Raw genomic sequence first — 20,549 nt, forward strand, 5'->3', positions numbered from 1 at the left:
CAAAAGCCGAAAGGTCACTAAGATTTTAGCAATCTAATTTATATTCACAATACCTGTATGAAACAAACATGGCATTGCTACATTCAGAAGTTAATAGACAGTTTATTTGAGCTGCACTGCCTGTCCAATTTGCAGAGAACAGGGAGCAGCAGACTCTATATCCATTCATAAATATTCTCTCACTCTGTAGAATTATGTATTGAAATGTTTGGAGACTGCCATATAACCCATTGCAGCCTGAAGAGCAACAATTGCTACCCCAAGCTCATTGCAGATGTCTTTATCCCTTTACAAAGTTGTCAGCACAAGCATTAATATCCCAGACCAAATCGCAAAAGGTCTATAGAGGTGGCAGCACTTGATGATGAAGAAATGTGAGGAGCATTTGATTATTTGATTTGAGCCTTGCTCAAACCTTCATTGATACAGAAGTAGTAAGAGTGTATTTACGTTCACACGTCTTCCTATTTTAATGTAATGTTTGCTGAATAAATAATGACAAAGAAAAATCTATTATACAGGATAAGAAGTTTCATATGATAGGACGGGATGTAGTGAGCATCCAGACAGTCAGGATGCCGACGGTCACAATACTGACAGCGCATCCTGACTGTAGGTATTAGTGTTAGGAGGAGGGTTAGGGGGAGGGTTGGGGATAGGAACTAGGAGGAGGGTTAGGGTTAGGCTGCGAAATGGGAGGGTTAGGGACAGGGGCGTTTCTAGAGAGGAGAGGGCCGTGTGCAGTCTCTGTCATGGGCCCCCTCCTTTCAGTCTGGCGGCCAGTGCCGCACTTATAGACTCTGGGCACTAGAGTGTGCCCAGAGTCTAGCGCACATGCGCAGGTCACCAGGTAAATGGCCACGGCGGACATTTTCCCTGTACTGCACACACGCAAACAAAGGTAAAATTACCGCGGTGGACATTTTTACAGCGCAGACACAGGCGCCGACGTGGGACTCTGGAGAGGTAAGTATACTATGGGTGCAGGGTGTGCGGTGCGGGCCCCCCCTGAACCCAGGGGCCTGTGTGCACCGAACACCCTGCAGCCATTATAAATACGCTCCTGGTTAGGGATAGGCCGTGAGACAAGAGGTTTAGGGTTAGGCTGCAGGACGTGAGGGTAAGGGTTATAATACTTACAGAAATCTGTTGGGATTCTAACTGTCGGGATGCCCCTTTCGGTATTTAGACTGTCGGCGTCTGGATCCCATACCCAACCCTATAGAACTTGTTGAGGACTAGACTGTAGTTAATTATGACTATATATATATAAAAAGATAGATTTAAAGAGGGTGTACTTAATCAAACTTTCATATGACTGTTCCATGGATGTCACTGCATTCCATGTCAAATGATCCAATACAAAATAACTTATCTTTTTTCCCTCTGAATACAATGAGTTCTATTTGGGATAGGTATCAAGGATCACATAGAAAAATTGCAATCTTTTTCAATGGTCTTAACGGCCGATCGCGAATACACAACCAAGCAGTCAATCTATATGTATCTATATGGTCTTTGCAGGACAGTCCCTCCAATATCAAGCTGTCCCAGTAAAGTATTTACTTCCAGGGGTCCTCTCCAAAGAGATCTGCGACATTATAGCCAATATTCTACAATAGCAAATGCAATCAAAGGCCATCAGGACTCAAGATCTGAAAAGATATGTTTTCGTAGCCTGGTACATTCGGCAAGATACCTGTTCATTAATACAGGTGAACCAGAAATGCTGAGAAAATACTCAGAAAATGTCGGTTTTAGGAGGCTGTACAACAAATTTGAGTTAATATACCCATAAGAGAAGATCTCAATTCTATGGGGGGGAATGCAATTGTTTTTTTTGGCGCGCTAAGTAATGAGCGCCCAGTTTGCTATTCAAATGTTCTGGGCGCTCATTAATTATCGCCCTCTTCGCCAACTGAAAGATAAGGTTTAGCCGTCTAAAACGGCTAAACCCGTATTCATTTCTTGTTAGGGCGTGCTATCTGCGGTTAGCGCGCCCTAACCAGGGTGTTTCAGACACATTTCTGCTCGCGCTCTCCTTAGTGTGTGCAGAAATGCCAACGCCAGCGGCTATCGTGCCCTGACAGAGCAACAATTGAATTGCTCTGTCGGGCGTCGTAAAAAAAAAAGCTGCCGGCAGAACAATTGAATTTCCCCCAAAGACTTTACATGGTAGTATATAATACATTGTTGGACTGGTTTTATCAAATGGGTCAGTAAACTTGCTATGGAGGGCCCAATACCAGCCTGCGAGCGCTTGCTCTGAATGAGGGCGGCCGCATGTAGAAAATGATCCGACGCTAGGCTGTGGGTTACCACCCACAGCCTTAACGAGCGGCCAGGATGATGGTCGCGATGGTCAAGACAATCGCGCCAATCGGGGATTGCGACGAGACCCTTGAGGTAGGGTCTCGTCTGCTGCAAGCCCCAGAGAGCTTTTGGCTCTAATAGAGCCGGAAGCTCTCCCACTGACATCACTGGTGATGTCAGTGGGGCTGCCCACAAACTGCAAGCGTTCACTTGGGAACGCCTCAGTTTGTGAAACCACCCCCCCGCCACGCCTACAAAACGGGGCGAGCTGTCGATCAACATCGACAGCCGTCCCTGTTGTAGTGAGCCCCGGAGCGAGAGAATTTCTCTCTCGCTCCGGGGCTTGCGGACGCGCAGTGCGGCCGCTGCGCGTGCACATAGCCAAACATCGTCCCGCTTGCGAGCGGGTCTGAATGAGACCCTTAGTGCACTAAAATCCTCATCATAAGATGATTACAAAATATGGGGTCAATCCAATTAGCCGCACTCTATTGCAGCCCAATAGAAAACTCGCACTGAAGTGTTTGCAAGCCCCATAGGGCTCTGAGCAAAATTGTTCGAATTTGGGTCCGGAGCAGGCTGCGAAAGGTGCGAGATGTGGTGCTGTTGCCAGCGTTTTAACACCATGGCAATGGCAACTCACACCCTTTGTGGCTAATTGGATTGAGCTCTAAGATTATAATGAAAAAATAAATTAGATTCTCAACTTTAATGCAAAAAGGCCCAGAATATTCAAATAACATTTAAAAAAATCATAAAATAAATTATATTGTGCCGCTGATCTAAATTTTAAATGGACAAATCTTTAAAATCTGTAACTATTCCAGGAAATTAAGCATAACAATGCATCCTTAGCACACTTCAAAGAATAAAACCTAATGAATAAAATATTTATTAATCCATGTGAAAACCACATGAATCATTACTTAATACTTGGCATGGCTTAGGTACGGGGAAGCCAGTGCTCATGATCCCGGCGGTTAATATCTCGACATCGGCATCTTAACAGGTTTAATATACAGACACCTGTCGGTAAATATCCTAACCCTAAACCTAACCCTCCCCGCAGCCTAATCCTAACCTCCCCCCCCTAGAGCCTAAACCTAACCCTCCCCTCCACCAGCAGCCTAGACCTCCCCGTAGTGCCTAACCCTAACACTCCACTTTAACCCCAATACTTTCCGTCGGGATGCCGGCAGTCGGGATGCTGGCGCAAGGATTCGGATTGGTGTAGTGATTCCCGCACCGGCATGCTGAGCGTTGGCATCCCAACAGCCGTGATCTCAACTACATCCCCTTGGCATACAGTGTAGATTATATTGTGACTCACAATTTCATAAAGGAACATCATTTTAGTACCTTATCAATATTTTGGATTAAAAACAGATGCAGTTTATTCCGTATTTCATTCTTTCCATTTATTTTTCTTTTACATTTCCCATATTTATTTTCACCTTTTATATTATCTGCTTAGGTCTTAAGAATGCAAAAAAAAATACACATACAAGCAGCTGGATTGTGATAACATTATTTCTATTTGTTGCACTGTTTTTTAGTCTGACAAGGCATATGTCAATTATGTAATATGACAATAAATAGCAGCCTTATTTAAGAAATTTTGTTAGTGAACATCAAAAACATTGATGGCTAGGTTAAATCACTGATATTTGGCTAGTCAGTATTTATTTAGCTTTATCAAATTTCCCCAGTGTTTTCTCTGGACATATTCAGTTCTGAGAGTCTGCTTAAATATTATATTACATCAGTTACATCAAAATACAATGACTCAAAGTTAGCAAATGATGTGTGTTCCCAATGATGTGTGCCTGTTAACTTTAGGATACTATTATTTCTATTTATAAAGCACCACAAGGGTTCCACAGTGATTTTTTTAGAATAGACCATACAAATGTAATACAGTACAAGGGTGATCAAACAGGACAGCAATAGACAAGTTTACAACTTTACATGTATACATAATAATGATGCATATTACATAATTACATGTAGACCACAAAAGAAGAGATGATCCTGCCTGCAAGAGGTTATATTTTACAGGCGCTATTGATAATCATATAGAAGCAGCGGAAAGCAGAGTTGGGGAGGCTTGAGGAAGAGGAGTAATGGACTTCTAATAAGAAATTAGTTTTATAGGCACATTTGAAGTCTGGGTGGATAAGTGGGTGTCTCATACAAAGTGGGATGACATTTCAGAGACTGGAAGGCAGGCATGAAAGTAGGTGATCAGGGAGGAGGAGAGGCAACAGTCATTTGCAGAGCTTAGCGTGTGGGAATCGGCGTGTGTGGAAATGAGCAATGAGACTGGATGTGTAGGGATTAGTACATTAGTCGAGAGCTTGGTAGGTAAGAGGAGTTTGAACTTGATTCTGAGTGTCGCAGGGAGTGAAGCAACAGGCATAGGCTGCAGAGGTAAATGGCAGAAGATGAACTTAAGCTGGACAGTGGAGTTGAGGATAGAATAAAGGTGCGGGATGATTCAGGAGAACAGTAGGCTGGTAATTTAGGCAAGAGATGATGAGGGCATGAATGAGAATTTTAGTGGCTTCTAGGGAAAGAAAGGGTGTGATTTTGGAAATTAACGTTGAAACAGCAGGATTGAAAGAGGGACTGGATGTGGGGATAGAATGAGGGGGAAGAATTGAGAGTAATACCCAAACAGTGTACTTGGAGGAGAGGCAAAGTAAGTTCAACAGAACAGCCTTGGCAGGGGAAAGATAACTTCAGGTTTTTGAAATGTTAAGTTTTATAAAGCGTTGGGACATTCAAGATCAGATAGCAGACAGGCAAAAGTTGACATGGGAAAGGGCTGAAGAGCAGTGGACAGGGAAAGAGAAATAAATTTCGGTGTCATAGGTATTCAGCTGATATTGGAGACTGAAATTCCGACAAAGAAAAGAGGTTTAGAAGAACACACAAGGGGACCAAGGATGAACCATTTGGGGATGCTGACAGGAAGGGTGAGCGGAGGGTAATGGAGCCAGTAGAATAGGCAGAGAAGTGTTTGCACAAGTAAGAGGAGAATCATAAGAGTGCTGTGTCAAGAGGCCAATGGAATAGGAGGATTTGCAAGAGGATGGTGTATTTAACTGTGTCAAAATCTGTGTCAACATGGTCAACATATCCTGGTACATTCCCTACACCTTCATTAGACTAAAGTTTTAGCAGTTAAGGTGATCAAATCTTTCAGCTGGTTGATGTGTGACTAAATACCTGAAGTCTATGAAAAAAAAATTGACTAATGACATGTACCAAAAAAAGAGTCACTTTTTGGCCAATGTGGGAATTTTTTGTCCCCAGATTGAATGCCGAAATTGCCACATTTGGCTACAGTACTATGTTGTGAATATCCCTCTACATCGGGCTTCAGACTCTTCTGGTACCATGCAATTTTGCAAATGTTTCTATTCAATGTGTATATTTGTTTTGTTTGTTTTTTGTCAGATAATACATTGTATGATTTGTAAAGATGCTGCTTATTTCAGTTACTGCTGTCAGCTTTTCTGATCTCTAATGATGTGGAGCTACAAAATTACTAGTGTGTGAAAGACACATTGAGACTCTAACAACTTTCCTTTGTGCTCTCATAAAGCTGGCTGTTTTATTCTGAACATCTATTAATGTCCACAATTAGTTCTATTGTTTCTCAAATTCAAAGAACAGATGCAAGGAATAAACACCAGCTCAGATAAGATGTTGTTGTAGGGGTTTTTTTTCTGAAGTCATAGACAAAATTATACAAAAACGAATAATGACTGTAAAGCTGAATTTTTGTGACAATCATTTTATCCTAGTATATGTTTAAAACATAAGAAACTTTGGTTACAAGTGAAATCCTTTCATGCATAGTGATAACACCACTCTCCTCTCCTTAGATAATACAATAACGTTTATAAGGAAGAAAATTATCAGAACAAAATTCAACTGTGTATAACCACCAACATAAAGGGGGGAATTCAATTGTTTTTTTTGGCGTGCTAATTAATGAGCGCCCAGTTTGCTATTCAAATGTTCTGGGCACTCATTAATTATCGCCCTCTTCGCCACCTGAAAGATAAGGTTTAGCCGTCTAAAACGGCTAAACCCGTATTCATTTCTTGTTAGGGCGTGCTATCTGCGGTTAGCGCGCCCTAACCAGGGTGTTTCAGACACATTTCTGCTCGCGCTCTCCTTAGTGTGTGCAGAAATGCCAGCGCCAGCGGCTATCGTGCCCTGACAGAGCAACAATTGAATTGCTCTGTCGGGCGTCGTAAAAAAAAAGCTGCCGGCAGAACAATTGAATTTCCCCCAAAGACTTTTACATGGTAGAAGATTATACATTGTTGGACTGGTTTTATCAAATGGGTCAGTAAACTTGCTATGGGGGGCCCAATACCAGCCTGCAGGTTATATGTTGTGCAATTATCATCTAGACCAGTTGTTTTTAACCTGTTTAAGTGCTTGTACACCTTCAGTTTTCATAATTATTTCTCATACACCTTTTTATTTTATGTGTGTTAAGTTTGTTTTAAGTAAATAGTTCCAGAGGATGTAAAGCCTCATGGGAGGTTACACCTCCTAATATACAATATTAGAAAAATAAATATTATCCATTCCAACCTCAATTAACAATTTACAATATAAAACTTCCCACTGTTAATTTCATCACTTAAACTGCAACACCACAGTTCACACTGTAACAGTAACTCATTACAGCACTGCTAACACCACATCTTCACACAACCTCCTTTACATCAATACAACATATTTATCTTTATTAAACATCAAAGTAAAAAAGGAACATGACAATGTAAGTTTGACCACACAAACACAACACTATAACAATACATAATTGCTTCACTAGTATCCACATCACGACTAAGTAAATATTCTTGGGACACAAAACTGGTGCCAGTGCTGAGCACACACTGCACAAATAAATTTGACAGCATACAGTATGAAACCATGTAAGTTGACAGGCCTCATACCCAAAGTTTGAATGTTTTATACCCCAAGGGTTAAAAACTCCTGATCTAGACAGAGCTATGCATTACTAGATTATTTGAAGAATGGCAACTATGGTGCTTTAAGGGAAAAAAATAAGACCATCTACATTATCATGCAAACTGACTTGTACATATGGTACTAGCCAAACCTCTGTGCTAAAAATAATTCTGGATTATGCCAATTTCTTCCTTTAAGGACAGTTCAAAGGAATCCTTTCAATCAATGTTTCTCCTATAAAACTGTTCCTTTTCATGCTGGTCTGTTTCTTTCCTCTGCACACGATTTATTTTTCGTGAGGTTGGCATTGTGAGAAATATCAGGGTAATATTACATTATAATACAGTACAATAGATGTCTGCAGTTGAAAGAAAGTCAGACGCATCACAACGAATGTTGCTTTTTTCTGAACACAATTTATTTATAAATGATTCCAGCAGTTTGTTCCAGATTATCACTGGTCAGAGAAGTGCTCCTAATAACTTGATGGTGTGTTGCTCACTACATAAATGCCACACATTATAGTCATTTTAACACTGACAGAACATATTTCCCAGAGAATAATGCACCCAAGTACTCAGATATTCTTACAGTACATACCAACAGACTTTCATATCTGCAACTCCACATCCCTTTTAAAGTGATACTTGAATAATTAGCGTCAATTTGAAAGAAAAGAGAAACAAAAACAATCATGCCCATGTAACTTCTTACAATAAGCCAGAGCAAGAATGTTATATATGGGAAACAGTCGGGAAGCCGGCAGTCGAAATGCCGACCGCCGGCTTCCCGACTGCTAAATCCCGGCAAGGGCTAAATAACAGGCGTCGAGATCTGGACACCTGTCATTTTACCTACGCCGGGAGACAGACGCCCAGCATCCCAAACGAAGGAGGGGGGGGTTAGGTTTAGGGCTCCCGGGGGGGGACTTAGGGTTCGGCACCCCCCCCCCGGGAGATTAGGGTCAGGCTAGGGGAAGGGGTTTAGGGTTAGGCACCCCCGGGATATATATATATAATTTATTTAATAGGCGCCACAAGTGTTCCGCAGCGCCTTACAAAGTACATAAACAAATAGGTTGACCAGTGACTTACATTACAATACAATACAGGATGAGGACAAGGATAATATACATTACTACATTAGATAAGCAACAGAGCATAAGCAACCAAGTGTTCGTTGCCCTAGTGGGGAGTAAGAAGTAGATGAAAGTAAAGTAAGGTGAAGCACAAGAGGATAGAGGGCCCCGCTCGTAAGAGCTTACATTCTAGCACACTATATAGAATATATGGAGTGATGCCCTGGGGTGGCTCAGCTGGGCTGGTTTGGGGGTGTCCTGCGCTCTGGATTTCAACCCCAGTATGTTAGGGACCTACTCTCAGAGGTTACCTGGGCACGGTGGGTAGGCCCATAACCATGGCCATGATTATGCCAAAACCTCTTTGTTGTTTGCAAAATGCTATTGCAAAATGTATTATTATATATAATGAGTAATGTTGGAGTTGTGCATCTGTAATTCTTTTTTGTATGTTTGCAACAATAGCCTCCACAGGTAGCACCTCCCATTATTATATATATTTTCAGGGTGTGCAGTCTAGGCCCCCCCCTTTCCGTAGTTTGTTTCTTATACTTGCATTATTGAAGATAGATCAGTGGTCGAAGTGGGAATTTATAGTGGGGGTATGGAAAATCTAAGGTTGCACATATGTGCGCACCGAAGGCGTGCATGCACCGGAAAAGGGTGCATGTGCTTATGACGCGCTCTTTTTCAGTAGTATAGTGTACCACACCGTAGTACCCCTTATACACATTATGCCACACAATAGTAGTGCCCCCTATGCAATGCCCACAGTAGTAGTGCCCTTTATGCAATGCCCACAGTAGTTGTGCCCTTATACAATGCCCCCTATGCAGTGCCCACAGTAGTAGTGCTCTTTATACAATGACCACAGTAGTAGTGCTCCTTATAGTAGTGACCCCTATACATTGCCCCACAGTAGTAGTGCCCTTATACAATGTACACAGTAGTAGTGCCCCTGTGCAGCGCTCCTGGTAGTAGTGCTCCCTATAAAAAGCCCACAGTAATAGTGCTCTCTATACAATGCCCACAGTAGTAGTGCCACTATACATTGCCGACAGTAGTAATAGTGTGCACTATACATTGCCAACAGTAGTAGTGCCCCTTGTAATAGTGCCCGTATACATTGCCCACAGTAGTGCCCCTTGCAGTAGTGCCCCCTATTCATTGCCCACAAGAGTAACAGTGCCCCCAATACATTGGCCACAATAATAGTGCCCCTTGTATTAGTGCCCACAGTATATAGTAGTAGTGCCCCTTGCAGTAGTGCCCAGAGTAATAGTGCTCATATTAGTGCCCCTTGTAGTAGTGACCCTTTGTAGTAGTGCCAATAGTACTGGTAGTGCCCACAGTAGTAGTAGTGCTCCTTGTAGAAGCGCCCACAGTAGCAGTAGTGCCCCTTGAAGTAGTGCCCATAGTAGTAGCAGTAGAGCCCCTTGAAGTAGTGCCCATAGTAATAGCAGTAGTGCCCCTTGAAGTAGTGCCCATAGTAGTGGCAGTAGTGTCCCTTGAAGTAGTGCCCAGAGTAATAGTGCCCCTATTAGTGCCTCTTGTAGTAGTGACCCTTTGTAGTAGTGCCCATAGTACTGGTAGTGCCCACAGTAGTAGTAGTGCCCCTTGTAGGAGCGCCCACAGTAGTAGTGCCCCTTGAAGTAGTGCCCATAGTAGTAGCAGTAGTGCCCCTTGAATTAGTGCCCATAGTAATAGCAGTAGTGCCCCTTGAAGTAGTGCCCATAGTATTCCCCTTGAAGTAGTGCCCATAGTAGTAGTAGTAGTAGTGCCCCTTGAAGTAGTGCACATAGTAGTAGCGGTAGTGCCCCTTGAAGTAGTGCCCATAGTAGTAGTAGTGCCCATAGTACTAGAAGTAGTGCCCCTTGAAGTAGTGTCTATAGTAGTAGCAGTAGTGCCCCTAGTAGTAGCAGTAGTGCCCCTTGAAGTAGTGCCCATAGTAGCAGTAGTGCCCCTTGAAGTAGTGCCCATAGTAGAAGTAGTGCCCCTTGAAGTAGTGCCCATAGTAGTAGTTCCTATTGAAGTAGAGCCCCCTTACACATAAACACACAGACAAACACACATAAAACATACTTACGTGAAGCCAGCTCCTCGCTCTGCACTGTGGGAGAGGGAGAGACGTCATTATGTCTCTCCCCAACACACACTGCCGGAGCCGGGAGGCTGAGCTCAGGAGTGAGCTCTGTCCTCCGGCTGCAGGGAAGGAGTCACCAGGCGCCTGCTGGTAACACAAACTCAGCAGGTGTCCGGCTTATGGAGAAGGCAACATCAGCGCCTTATCCATATGCCTCTCGGCGGCGGGCGGGTCAGTGCTGGAAGTGCCGTTATACCATACCGTTGTACACTGGCTCACTTCGAGCACTGAGATAGATAATGACATCATCTCCTCATTGCTGTTCTTCTTCTCCTTCCTTCCCCCTATTCCACTTCCTGATCACATGTCATCCTGTGCTGCAGGATTCTTAAACATACACTACCTCAACTTACTATTACTTGACAATGCACATAAACTATACATACAGAAGATACTACATATCCCCCTTTCTTTCATATACATTTTTTTTTAGACACATAAAAATGTACTTTCAATTTATACTTTTTTTTTTTTAAATATTGTTTTTATTGAATCACCGTATACAGCATTCATAATGAAAACAATTAAGAAACAAACAGTAATTATTACATGTCATTTCCATAGTAATGGGTACAATCGTAGACAAAATAGAATCAATACATCATAACAATAATATGTATTTAAAATGTTTAACTGAACATAAAAAATATTATTCCACCACAGAGACCTTAGTTTAAAAAATTATCTTTGTTCCAATTATATAAAATTAAAAGAAAAAATAAGAAGTAAAAGTCATGAGACAAGGCAGAGAACCTAGAGCATCCCCCTAAACAAGAAAACAAATAAACCCAGAAAAATTAAACATCTAACACTATATTAACTGCATCTGATCATGAACATTAACCCAATACATATGAAACCTTCACACTTGGTGATTTTTTACATGATCTGGCCCATTCCGACTCATTGGAACAACAGATCATGTAAAAAATGCACAAATCGTGAGACCCCACTCACGATCACGATGTAATGCGCATCCCCGCTGGTCGCACATCGCATCTACAGATCTGCCGTGCTGTAGGGCAGATTTGTCAATCTGGGACACAATGCACTGGATGCACGATAGATCTTAAGTCAGATTGGACATTTTTTACTCCAAATCATGTGTAGGACTTCCAGGGAGCTGCCGGGGAGAGTTCAAGGGAAATCGTACATAATGAGCACATCGCCAAGTGCTTAGGCACCTTAAGGGGTAAATTTACTAAAGGTCGATTTGGCATTTTGAGTGATTTGAGGTGCGATTTTCATTAGATTTGTATTCGATTTTGCTTTTGGGTATGTACTAAAGGTCAAATCGAATGTAAAATCGGACTTCAAATCGAATTTTGAGTCAAATCGGCCTCAAATCGACCATTGGAAAAACATTGGTACTTTTACATAGCCCAACACACAAAACCCTTATTTACTATCATTTGATTTGAATCAAACTCAAAATCGGACTTCAAATCCCCAATAGAATAGACCTGCTTCATGCTTTCAATTTGAGCATGAGCAAGTTGGATTGACACAGATACAGTAGATGTAGACATCAGTGGGACGCCTGCATGTATCTGCCTGAATAAAGTAATTAAACAGTTACAATTTTGAAAAAAATTGACGTTAGGTCCCCCCCTAAATCAGAACCAACCCCGGACTGCTGAAACCCAGGTCTGCTTGACTAAGTACAGGGAAAGAATTACGTAGGGTCTTCCTGTACTCAGTACAACCAGCACTGGGCTATAGGAAGCAGGGCTGGTTCTGAATTTACAGGGAAAAATTTCCGTAGGGTCTCCCTGTAAATCAAAGAACCACCCCTGGACCCTTTCTAACGGTGGACTGATGCCACAGCCAGGGGAGCCCCATCACTGGGCCCCCCAGCCGCAGCATCAGCCCTGACTGCTAGTCAGCCGAGGCCAGAGATCCCTGGGGAGTTGGAGACCCCTTCAAAAAAAGGGGTCTCCCTCTCCAAGGCACCCCTAGCCTAGGTTGCTAGCCCGGGTATATCCCCGCCACCCCTGGGCGGTGAATGGCGGGTTGATTGTGCGAGTGATGTGTAAAACTAGAAGTAATAAAACATTGTCTTTCCAGTAGAACTTCAGGTCCCAGCAAGCCTTCCCTGCATGCTGGTACTTGGAGAACCACATGTACCAGCATGCGGGGCATTAAGGGCCCACCGGGACCTCTAGTTCACCTGTAAAGAAATGTTGAAAGAAAAACACACACACCTTACGCAGTATAACTTTAATACATACATACATACATACATACACACTCACACATACTCACCTATATTACCTCCAGTGGTCCCCTTGTCCAGTAGGCAACCAATAGGTTAAAATAAGAAAACGAAAAACCCGACCATCACATTAAGGAATAATCATTCTAACCAGAATGGTTATTCCTTCCCGAATGAAGCGCGCAGATGCGGCTTCCTCCTTTGAAGCTCCGTGTCTGTGCGTTCATTGGCTGAGAGAGGTCAGGCCCCGCCTCTCAGCCAGTGGACGGCTCCTCTATTGTACTCAATGGTGGGAGCCACAGGGTAACTAAAGTTTAGGTGAAAACCGAATGGAATTGAATACGGAGAAGAAAAAAAAAACAAGCGAAATTTTCGCAAAAAAACAAACAAAAACATTTTTTCGCTCCGAATTGAATACGGCCCATAGTATCATAAAGTCCATAAATCTTGGGGCCAGCACTGATAACAAGCATGCTTTTCTTTTGCTGTCAGTAGTTACCCCCATAGTTTCCATAAAATGATCAAACCTTGCAAGCCATTGTCTCCATAATTCTGCAGCATTAGGAGCAACAACATGCTAGGAATTAATGGTAGTATGTCAGCCATGGTGAATGTAAGTAAGGCATCGGAGTGTGAGTAATGAAAAGTTTATCCTTGTCGCCAGTTGTTATACCTTTCTTTATAGCAATGAATCATCGAGTATGTTGGTTATTTCTTAGAAGTAATAATTGAACTGTTACAGATATTTGACATCATCTCTTCATTGATGTTGTTCTTCTCCTTCCTTCCCCCTATTCCACTTCCTGATCACATGTCATCCTGTGCTGCAGGATTCTTAAAGATACACTACCTCATCTTACTATTACTTGACAATGCACATAAACTATATACAGATAAGATACTACAGTGTTCACTTGGAGGTTCTGTGCATCGGATGTGATATCTTGACAAAGGTCCAGATGGGACTGAAACGTTGACTTCACCTGCGATGTACTTGTGAGCTACTATTAAATAATCACCTGCTGAATAATCACCTTACTGTTGAGTGCCTATATTCTGGATTACTTTATTTGTGGACTATTCGTCCCTTATAGAGCACCGCCCTGTTGGAAGATTTAAGTTGGAGTGTGGACTTTAAAAAAAAAAAAAAAAAAATATATATATATATATATATATATATACATACATACATACACACACATACCTATCTACAAAGATATTTATACAGTAGATATAGAGAGACAGAAATCTAGCCAAGAAAGTGATTTCTTGCTGGTAGTATTAGAGCAAAGCATGTATGTACTGAATTGTGTTGATCATCATTTCAGGCTGTAGATACTGTGTCGTCCATGGACAAATAATTGCATTGTAGAATATACAATAATTGTGTAATAAACTCACTAGATCCATTGACCAAGGACTACGGCAGCATTAAGGTAGAAATCATATTCTTCTAGCATCCAGCTTTCACTGACCTGTGCAAAAAGAGGTTTATTAAGATCTCAGGTCTCGAAGATCAAAAGAATCACCTTGGATGCATTTCAATCATCAGCTGAAATGGAAAACAAATTTATCGCCAGGGGCTCTACTGCCTTATTAATCAAGTATTCAATGGATGAGGTGCTGTCTTTATCTCATGACACCTTGCTGGCAGGGAGGAATTTAAAAGCTTTCCCATTGTGACTAGATTTAATCATAATTCTACACAGGTCTCACAATCTATTAAATCACTATGGCCTATCCTTTCTAATGATGAAACCCTTCCAGATTCACACCAGACCAAGGGTGGGATGTACCAGGCATTGCATATTGCATGCAATACATCCAGCTAGTTCTCGTATGCATGGTGGCATTTATTAATGCAGTATGCAAGTACAATTGCGATTAAAAATGCAAAGGACAGTTCTTCCAATAAGAGCTGTCTTATCGTTATAAGGACTTACGGGTTTATGATCCAGGAGTACTATTGCGCATGTGCAGTCGTTGGTCAGCACATATGTGAGCCACGGGGGACACTGGGAGCAGGGGCATTTCTAGAGAGGAGGGGGCCCATGTGCAGTCTCCGGACACAGGCCCCCTCCTCTCTGTCCGGTAGCGCACTGAGCTGTGCACGACCAGCGCCGGAGTTATAGACTCTGGGCACTAGAGTGCACCCAGAGTCTATAGAGTATGCGCAGGTCACCGGAAAAATGGCAGCGGCCATTTTCCCTGTACTGCCCATTCGCAAATGACAAGAAAATGGGCACGGCAGCCATTTTCCAGTCGTTTTTACAGTGCAGGACACCCGCGCTGACTTGGGATTCTGAAGAAGAAAGTAATTCTATGGATGCAGGGTATGCGGTGCGGGGCCCCCCTGGACCCAGGGGCCCGTGTGCCCCGCACACCCTGCACCCATTATAGATACAACCCTGACTGGGAGGGATTCTCTCAGATCCCTCTCTGAGATTTATGCAGATAGAGGCCCTTGGGTTTCTATTTGTATATTTGGAATGCAGTCAAACCTCGGTAGTTCCGGGATACTTTGGACAGTACTGTCCCTGCACTGACCCAAAAAATTAACAAAGTTCCCTTTAGAGCGTCTTATTTGCCAGTCAATGCATACAGGCCCTGAATTCTATCACGTGAACAATCTTATACCTTTCAAGATCAATTTTGTCCTATCTTGCCTTAGATCATTTATTGTCTATATTATCATCTGCGGGTGCAATGTATTTTATGTGGGAGGACTTTCCATGAGCGTATGGCCTTCCCAGTTCATTGGTTCACCATTAAAAAACGATTTGGCAATTGGCGTTAGTGACCAACCAGTAGTGGACCACTGGGCAAAACGCAAACATAGCTATAGCTCACTCAAATACAAAATAGTGATTGACCATGTTCTGAGTTCCCACAGGGGAGGTAATAGATCTAATTCTTTGTTACATTTACAGGCATGCAATCCGTAAGTTTTTGCATGCGGCGCATGCTCTTTGCGTATGTCCGTCCTTTTCTGAGTTGAACACAACTTGGCAGGATCTGTCTGTCCGTGATATAGGGCATTTTGTGGAGGGAAATGGGCCGTGAAAAGCAATCACATGTAAGAACGCTGACTTGTGGGAGTGTCATGGCAGAGTTGTGGGCGTGTATCAAAAGTTATTATTGACAGATCTCTTGAACATAGCATGGGACTTGTGCAAGTGCAGATACTAATCATGAGGGTTACAGCGGGGCAGCGTAAAATCAATGGAATGGACGGCATGAATTTGAAATCAATGGTCAGAACCCCAGCGTTAGTTGAAAGGATACTCGCATCAGCATTACGTAGTAATTCATGCTCCCGCAGCTGCCTGCAACTGCAGTCACTATGGGGGGAATTCAAATAATAATGGAATATGCCCCACAGCTAACTGATCGCAATGTGCTGGGAAATACTATTTAATTAAATAGTATTTTCCCCATGCAGTAAACCAGGTGTTAATGCGTGCTAAGCCATTTCCATGGGTTTTCTCCATGCGTTAAACCCCAGAGGGTGCCTTTTCCGAAAGGTCGTGAAGCTATTGAATCCACCACTGAGTATTAACGCGTGGTGTAAACCCAGCTCATTGAAATTGCCGGCGCGGGTACAGTAATTAGCCCGTGCCTAATTGGATTCTCTCCTATGCATACGACTCAGAATCAGACCCATAATGGGCAATTCTCTTGCCTCTTCTAATCAATGACATCTGCTTCATGCTGTGTATTTCCTCAGATTGTTGCTATGCTTCTATAATGTTAGTTACTCGGTATCTAGTTTGCTGCAACATTGACTGTAATGTTACCAGCTTGCCTAGCAACCTTGTGCGGCTTTTCTTGTTTGTTTCTTTCTACTATTTATCAGGGGGTTTTATCCAATTCACTTTGTGTTTACAATTAATATTCATTATGTCAATATGACATTAATTAGGTTGTTTTTTAGTGCACAATGTATTTTAAATCCACTTGTTTTTGCTGCATGTTTGCTTGTACTGCTTGAGATCAAATGGATCTTTGCTCTTTCTATTAAACCTTTGAGTTGACGTATACTGAACTGGAGTGCCGTTTAATAGGTTTGCACTAGCTTCCTCATTTTTCTGTTATCCAGATGTATATTAAAATAATTTATACATTTATACACACACAGTATATATATGAAATGGCGAAAAAAAGCACTTTCTAGTGTGGTAATTTAGGGAATAGGCAATAGTAGAGAATTAATATGCGAACCATATTAGTTAAAAACCATACACATTTATGTATTATTACACACACATATATATAAACACACACACACACACATACATACTGTGTATATATATATATATATATATATATATATATCAAAAGTAGTCCTGCACTTTCAAGGACCCCCATGCCTGTACCCGCGGCGGTGTGCGGGCAGTGACAGCATGCTACATGAACATACCTGAATCTTGGGGTCTATTAGTTGTCTTAATGGTCTATATTTGGACCAAGTCCCCATTTGCACATCATGAGATTGTCTCAGGTTTTGATTATTGAACCATGCCGTCGCTGGAAGCTACTAGAGATGCATAACATTGTTGTCTGAACACAATATATCTGTGGTATGATTGTATTGAGATCTTGAAAAAGGTCCAAATGTGTACCGAAACGTCGACCATAATCATATTCTTTTGATCAAGCCTTGTGATGAATAAAGTTTGAGATGTTACATTGAACGGCGAGTGCATCCTACCTTCCAGGAAATCCAAGTCTAATATAATATATATATATATATATATATATATATATATATATATATATATATATATATATATTCCATAGCCAGAAAACCCTACGGTTTCACATGTCCCATTAAGGCTTCTTAGATATGAAATTTCACAAAATTGACTGAATTTCTGCCACTCAAACTTAAAAAAGCAATGAAATTCCAATCATTAAGGCTGACGCCTTAATGGACGTGTTTCTTGCATAATACAGATATGGTTTGTCATCACACCCTGTGGTTAACTGCAGATTCAGGACTCACATTTGTTTCACTGTTAGGTTTATTAGAAATAATGAATTTTTGCTGATCAATTGTAAAATTGTAGGGCAATGTGGTGAATTTGCGTATTAAATTAGGCAAATTAGTTGCTAGTATTTTTGTAGATGAAATTAATATAGAAACTTGAGGTTAAATATAGGGATAGTACAGGGTCTAGGTTAGGGGTGAAATAGGGATAGTAGCACTCACTTTATAGTAGGTCCTCTGTCTCATCTAATGTTTTTATATTTCACTTGAATAAGAGGTTAGATCTGTCTGCACATATAATGCATGCTAATTAAGGATGTTATACTGAATAGAGTGAATAAAGATACACTCTCAACAAATTAGCTATTATGTAACAACCAAATAAAGCAACTAATAAGCTCTAATATAGGTTGCCGTTTATTAGAATGTATGGTATATAGAATTTCATATTTACTTATATAGCATTTGATAGCCATATGACTACTCTACATTAATGTTAAGATTCTAGCCCTGTAGTGCTTAAAGCATTCACTATTATTAAAAGAGTTGGATGTAAACTCTGCAATTATGGCCACCGCAAATAATAGCTTAAAAAAATGGCCATTTATAGCTAAATATCATCCTCTATCGTTCTGTTAGCCATCACTGCTAGACGAGGGAGGCGGGCTACAAGGCCGAATGGGAGTGTATGCGGAGCGCATCGCATTGGTCCCAATTAGTCAGGTGATCGGGGAGGACTGGGACACACAGTGGAATGCAAACTGGATGTTCCACGAGTTTACAGTGGAATGCACGCTGGGAATGATGGGAAGACTAGCTTCCGAACTTGGAAGTGTCAAATTAAATAGATTTCGTGCTCTTTATACCATTGTATTTCAAGAACAGTCAGTCTAGTAAGGTAGAACAGATCAGTATCAACTGAATATAAGTAAACTGATGGCTGATTAAGCCTCCATTAGGACTAATTAGTTTTTCACTTACTCTAAGTGAGGGAAGTGATGTCACACAACAGGAGGTATAAAAGGAAGAGAGTGGGGGGAGATCAGACACACAAAACTAAGGTGTAGCTGTGAGAAGTCTTGGTAAATAATTGCAGAGTTCTCCACATTGACCACAATTAATATGGGTAAACAGCAAACGGGAACAGCAAACCGGGCCACCTGCAGGGGAGAAGGGCAACAAAATGGTACTAGAGCATTGGTGGTGGAGGGGAGGTGTTTTGGGGGTGCAGAAGGAGAGATGACTGCGGGGGCAGACTGCAGGTGTGCGGGGCAGTGGCAGCAGCGGGGCATTGCACAGTGGCAGCAGCGGGGCATTGCACAGTGGCAGCAGTGGGGGTGCGAGCAGTAGCAGCAGCAGGGCAGTGCACAGGGGCAGCTGCGGGGGACAGAGGGGCTCACTGGCGCTGATGGTCCCAGCCATGATCTGCTTCTTAAGGCCCCTACACACTGAACAATATGCTCACAATGCGATACAATTCCTATTGAACTCTCTCCGGCAGCTCCCTGGCACTCCAGGACACGATATGGTGCTTAAACAGCACATGTTGACATAAGAACTATCGTGCAAGATCTAAAAATAGCTGACTGCATGCTCAGATCAGTGAGATCCGTGATGCAGGCATCTGTGTAAAAAAATGATCCAGAGATGCACGCAGAGATCAGTGCGATCCATGCAGCATGCATGTGAGTGAAAAAAAAATCAATAAGACACAGATGCATGGACAGATCAGTAAGATCCATCCATGCACCTGTGTTAAAAAAAATTAAAACAAGTGAATTTTTATTTTTTTAAACAGCGTGTCCCGCCCTTCTGCCCCTAAAGCACAACTAGCCCAGAGCATTTCACAGCTGGTCCTGGTTGTAAAAATACAGGGAACAAAAGACATAGAGGCCCCCTGTATTTAGCACAACCAAAGCCGGGCTTTTCAGAGTCAGTCCTGGTTGTCAAAATACAGAGGACAAAAGATGTAGGGGTCCCCTGTATTTAACACAACCAGCACTGGGCTCGGCTGAGCCAGTCCTGGTTTTGGAAATACATGGGGCAAAAAGCAGAGAGGTCCCCTGTATTATCCATAACCAGCACTGGACCCTTTATAGCAGGGGAGTAATGCCACAGCCCAGGGCTATCCCCGGCACCCCTGGGTGGTGGGTGCCGGGTTGATTGTGTAAAATGTGTAGTACAAAAATAGAAAAATATTGTCTTTTGCAGTAGAACAACAGGTTCCAACAAGCCTCCCCTGCATGCTGGTACTTGGAGAACCACAAGTCCCAGCATGCAGAGCATTATGGGCCCGCTGGCACCTGTAGTTTACTTGCAAAAGAAAATATTAAAATAAACACAATACACTTTAATATTTTAATAAAAGTTTATTATACAGCATCTTCACCAGGGGGGCGGCAGCCTTTAAGCTCTTTTTCATAGTCGCTGTCCAACTAGGGCTTTGGGCATCTTCAGCTGGGGGGTGGCGGTCTTTAAGCCTCCCCAGGGCTTCCAGGCGTCTTCTATCTTGTGGAGCTCTTCACGCTCCTTCCCCGCCGATGGACTGCCAGCCGCTGCCTCACGCTGGCTTACATAAGCCAGCTGAGGTGGCGGGGCGATGACGTCGCAAGTCGTGATTGGTTCGTGGAGGCCATATTGAAATTCAAAAATAGCCTTTAGGTGCCATTTTTTAAATTACCACTGCTGCCAAATGTTGCAGAATGGCTGGCAGGGACTTGATCATCTTGGATCCAGGTCTGCCACCATGCCCACTACCTCTGCCAGGTCCCGACGCCAACGCACCTACCTCCACCAGGTTCCGCCACCA

At 42.4% G+C, this 20,549-nt stretch overlaps 1 protein-coding gene across 1 annotated transcript in view; it reads right to left on the reverse strand.

Annotated features, from left to right (window-relative positions):
• CPNE8 (copine 8) overlaps positions 1 to 20,549 on the reverse strand; it is a 357,582-nt gene that overhangs the window by 203,906 nt on the left and 133,127 nt on the right. The window lies entirely within an intron of this gene.

This window comes from Taudactylus pleione, unplaced genomic scaffold, assembly GCF_031769625.1.
Source record: "Taudactylus pleione unplaced genomic scaffold, aTauple2 ptg000251l, whole genome shotgun sequence".
NCBI classification, from domain to species: Eukaryota; Metazoa; Chordata; class Amphibia; order Anura; family Myobatrachidae; genus Taudactylus; species Taudactylus pleione.